The 5,060-nt window shown below is 37.3% G+C and overlaps 1 protein-coding gene and 1 long non-coding RNA gene across 3 annotated transcripts in view; both read right to left on the bottom strand.

Annotated features, from left to right (window-relative positions):
• LOC103476542 (protein NLRC3-like) overlaps positions 1–5,060 on the bottom strand; it is a 76,193-nt gene that overhangs the window by 51,389 nt on the left and 19,744 nt on the right. The gene's annotated exons all lie outside the window — the stretch shown is intronic.
• LOC103476534 (uncharacterized) lies at positions 4,161–5,054 on the bottom strand. Its single transcript, XR_535488.1, has 2 exons — positions 4,893–5,054; positions 4,161–4,380 (listed from the first exon to the last, which is right to left on the bottom strand). It is a non-coding gene; the product is annotated as an uncharacterized LOC103476534 (long non-coding RNA).

The raw sequence follows: 5,060 nt of genomic DNA, 5'->3' as shown, positions 1-5,060 counted from the left end.
TTCTCTATAGTCATATCCACCCACTCTATCCGTAAACAATTTTTGAATATTTTCTGGTAATAGTTTGTTTCTAGCTTTGTTCATAAACTGTGCAGTTTGAAACTACCAAATCTAGGAGTTAAAAAGTCTTTAAATTGTTGGTATGACATTAAAAATCAACCTTATGAACTATTTGAATGGCTCTTTACTGTAATGTGCATAATGGTTGATGTGAAGTTAGCATTAGAGAGAACTCCAATACTTCTAGCTATTTTAGATTGCACATATTTAATCTGAGGTTTATAAAAAATCTTATGAATCAAAACTCCCAAAAAGCGAATTTCAGTCACTCTCTCCATATTCACATTATCAATTATTATTTGTAAATTGCTATGCTATTTACAATTCCCAAATCATATCAACTTCGTTTTATCTACATTTAGTGATATTTAATCTCAAACCACCTTTTCAATTTACATCACTCTAAATTAACTTCTATCAAAAGTTGCCGTAAATTTTCAGCTGTAAAAAATATGTTTGTATCGTCTGTAAATAAAACACAATTAAGTATTTTGGAAACCTTACAAATATCATTTATGTGTAAAATAAACATCTTTGGTTCCAGTACTGAGCCCTGGGGAACACCACAAACATTGCCAAAGCATGAGGAATGGAAATCACCTATTTGCACAAATTGTTGCCTGTTGCTGAGAAAACTTTTCATCCTTTGCAAAACTCCTCCTATTACACCATAGCACTCGAGTTTCTTGATGAGTATTTCATGATCAATTGTATAATTGCTTTTGTTAAGTCAATAAATACCTTAACAACAGGTCTCTTTTTATCTAGTGAACAGGTAGCTTCTTCTGCTAATAGAAAAACTTCCATTGCTGTGGATCTTTGTGACCTAAATTAAAACCAACTCTCAGTGAGTAGTTGGTGTTTATTAACAAATCTATCCAATCTGGCAACAAATATTGTTTCCAAAATTTTTTACTTTAAATATAAAAGTTTGGAGGAAATGTTGGTATTTTAAAAAGCAAATGAAAATAATTAATATAAATCACATATTGCCAGATTAATAAAATAAGGTAAATATATTTATAAATCAGTTTCTCTCTAAATAAAACGTATAAATTGTAACAGAAACTGTAGACGTGTGTCTGGTGAATTTTAGTCTAAAACAAGTTTGTTCTTCATTCAGTGAAGTTCCTCTCAGCGAGTCGAGGAGCCAGAAATAAAATAAAAGTACTCAGGCAAAGTACAGCGTAGTAAAAATACTCCTATAGACATATTTTTACAAAAGATTACTGGAGTAAAAGTAACTGAGGAAATGTATCTCTGCTCAGAAACAGACTTCATGATCCATCTGGACCAGAACTTTATCTGCCTCCGACTCTGAAGAAGACCAAGAATCCTGATGCATGCTGGGAGTTTTACTGTCTGTCAGAACCAGAACCTTCCAGAAACTCAATCATCTGGGCATCTTTTTTTGCTTCCAGAGGTCAGAGGTCAATCTGTGACTGGTTCTGCTGGGTGGAACCAGAACAGAACCAGAACCAGAAGCTCCTGCTGGAGAATCTATCAGTCTGAATGTATTGAATGAATATAATATACAAATTTCACTCTTTGAATGGAATTACTGACTTCAATGAACTTTTTGTGATGTTCTAATTTTTTGACCAGCACCTGTAGTTTTGTAAGCAATTTTCAGAACAGAATGTTATTAAAAACTTTATTGCTCATTAAACAGACAACAACCCACATTACATTAGAATAAATATGAAAATCAAACATGAACCAATCAGCACATTATCCCAGTGATTCTCTGAGGTCTGAATAAATCAGTAAATCTCAGCAAAGAGCCTGATGTGACACATCAAGTCCTAAAGTTTTCTAGAAAACTCAAAACATGGAGTTAAAGTAAAGACCAGTGGTGGGAAGTACTTAAGTACGGTTAAGAAAGAATTCTTTGTGGGATTAAATTTAGAAAAGAATCTGGCTCTCTTTCTTCCTGTTTGGATGCCGGATTCTCTTGAATGGTGGTGCGTTTGGGACAAAACACAACAATGCGTGATGACCTCACAGAATTTCAGAATTTAATCCAAATCGGAACAAAGTGAGAAGATACAACAGAAAATTACAAAATAATAGAGACACACATTCATTACCTGAGACAAGAGAAAGGGACAGCAAAAACGTTTTTGGAGAAATTGCAAGGGCAAGATCTGATTTGTTACTCTGTGTGGAAAGTTTTATCTTCTTGTATTTAATTTATTCAAATAAGGCGTATCTTTTCTCATCCAACCAGGACCTGTCTCTGACCCTTTTTAAAGTTAGAAACTCCCTGCAATTAGTTCACAAGATCAAACACCAGTTGTCTAAATAAGTGAAAACAGGGACTCCTGAAGTCCTGCTGCTTCATGGCTTTCACAGATCAGTGTGAAAAGATTTTTGTTTTCGCATCCACCTGAATAATGTGCAGTTGCGCCACTGACTACATTTCTACAAAACTGTCGCGTTACTCGTTACATCCAAGTCGCATCGCTCTTTTTTTCCGTTAAAATGTGAAGTTGAGGGACTTAAGGTGGCGCCGTAAAATCTGAGCAATAACGTGACTTACGTGTCTGTTGTCACCCATCGTCTCCCCCTTTTCTCGCACGCGAAGCTCCAAGACATGCGCAGTGGTTTCCTCTGAGCGGGAGAAAATGTCTGTCTAATAGTCAGTAATATAATAGCGCTGCATAAATCATCATAAGATATGGCGACATGTAAAATCAGCAGCGCTTCGCTTTCACAGACGGTGGGACTTCGTCCAWCTTTTAGCGTCACTTGGAAGGAAAGCTTAAAGAAAGGTAAGATCCGTGTTAGCTAGCTGTACAGAGACACATATGTTGCATCTGCGATGAAAAAAAGTTGTCACTCATGCGCAGAATTATTGTGTGGAGGTGTTGATTGAGGTGTCGCAAATATGGGACAACGCTGGTACCAAAGTGCAATATAGTGATATGACATTCAGGAACGATCCGATTCTTCTGGACGGATCTTTACTGATTACATTTATTTCAGCTCTAAGTATTTAATACCTAGTTTTTTATGGGAATGTCGATCTTTCAGATCAATTTGAGAAGTAATTTTGATAGATAAAAGTTTGGGTTTTTTTGTGTCACGTAGCGGGGTGCTGGTCTTGACTTGGTCTTGGGTTGGTGGTCTTGACTACAACTCTGCTATGTGGCTCCTCGGTTGCATGTCCTCTCCCACCCACCTTCTTTCCATCCCCTTTCTGTTGGATTTCTTTCAAAATAAAAGCCACTAGTGGCAAAAAAAGTGACGTTCATGCTATGTTAGGACAGGAGACATGTTTCCATCCCTGAAATTATGATGCATAGAATCACATATCTAAGTCTAAACTATGTTACATAGTAAACACAATAAAAACATGTTTTATCTGTGGCATTGTTCATTAAAACGGCACATTTCTAATGTATTAAAATTAAATACGATTGGTTCACTTAATGATATTAGCGATTAGGTTCAACAAATACTTTTAATACTTAAGTATTTTTAAAAGTCAGTACTTTTTTACTTTTACTTAAGTACTGTGGTAGTTTTACTTTCACTTGAGTACATTTTAGTCTGTGTATTTGTACTTTTACTTAAGTACATTTTTTGAGTACTTTTTCCACCACTGGTAAAGACCAAAACAGACTGAGGAATATTAAAGCTGAGGATCAATGAATATGATGCAAAACTTCATTATTTAAAGATTTTTATAATGACTATAAAAAGATAGCAATATATACGGTATATTAAAAAAAATTCCAGATAAATACTGGATGTTCCTGAAAACTGCTCTAAGATCAGAGTTYCTGTGGGACATCCAGTTCTAAACTGGTTAAACTGGTTTCTGTGATGGAAGCTGAAGTTTCTCTGCAGTTTCCAGTAAAGCATCTTTTTATCTGTGGAGCTTTGAGGAACATTTTCCTGTCAACAGAAGAAGAAGCAGCAGAGAAAAGAGGGTTGAAGTGTCTCTCATGATTCAGAGCTGAACTGAAAATGATTCCCATGTTTCCATTCTCAGACCATTTCTGGTTCCAGGATGAAAATGAATCAGAGAAAAAAGATCAACTTTCCGGTTGAATCCAGTTCAGGTCAAAACTCCATGAAGCCTCTAAATGGAGTCCAGTTTGAATCGGATCTTTATTGATCCAAAGAGACAAACAATATCAGACACTAAATGACAGACATGAGAAAATAAACAGGAGGAAAATCTTGGAGGTCAGAGGTCATCATCATGATCCAATCAGAGTCTCTTTAGACTCAAACTGCTGCAGCTTCAACCTCTGAGGATCAGCAGGACACAGAGACCGTTCTCTACTTTACAGAGAATAGAACATCCACCTGCAGAGAGAAGAAGGTTAGAGAGAGCAGATCAGTGTTTCCAGCCTCTCCAGCAGCAGTCAGTGACGCAGCACATCCAGTAGATGGTTTCTAGGCTGCAGTCAGACTGATCTCAGAGCTGTGACCAAGATGAACCTGATCAGTTGTTTCCTGTTAAACTGAGAGAACAAACAGATCTGAGATCAGATCTGCTGCTGCCACAGTTTGATGAATGAGGACCACTGTCTCTAGACATGATGACGGCTGGATGCTGGAGTCCAGCTGGACTTCCTGGAGACATGGACACAGTAACAACACTCATCTTCACACCAACACAAACGCAGGAACACAGCAAGCTGCTGCTCCTCTGATTGGCTGATTGCTGTCGCTGTGTCCAATCAGGAAGCCTGAACCATTCTCCTCCCAGTGAGAAGCTGCAGCTTTACTGGGAACACTGGAGCTTTGCTTTGATGCTAACTGGGTTTAGTTCAATATGCTGACAGCAGCTGGAATCACTACAAACATTTACTTACTTTAAAGTCTCTACAAGATCCTTCAGCTCCCGGACATCTGAATCCTTCAGGCCGTTGAATCTGAGGTCCAGATAAGTAAGATGGAGGCTGTTGGACCTCAGAGCTGAGGCCAGATAATCACAGCTGATCTTTGACAAACTACATTCATACAACCTGAATAAAGAATAA

This window comes from Poecilia reticulata, linkage group LG2 (assembly GCF_000633615.1).
Source record: "Poecilia reticulata strain Guanapo linkage group LG2, Guppy_female_1.0+MT, whole genome shotgun sequence".
NCBI lineage: Eukaryota > Metazoa > Chordata > Actinopteri > Cyprinodontiformes > Poeciliidae > Poecilia > Poecilia reticulata.
The sequence above is the reverse complement of the archived record's forward strand: the minus strand, read 5'-3'. Positions and strand labels throughout refer to the sequence as shown.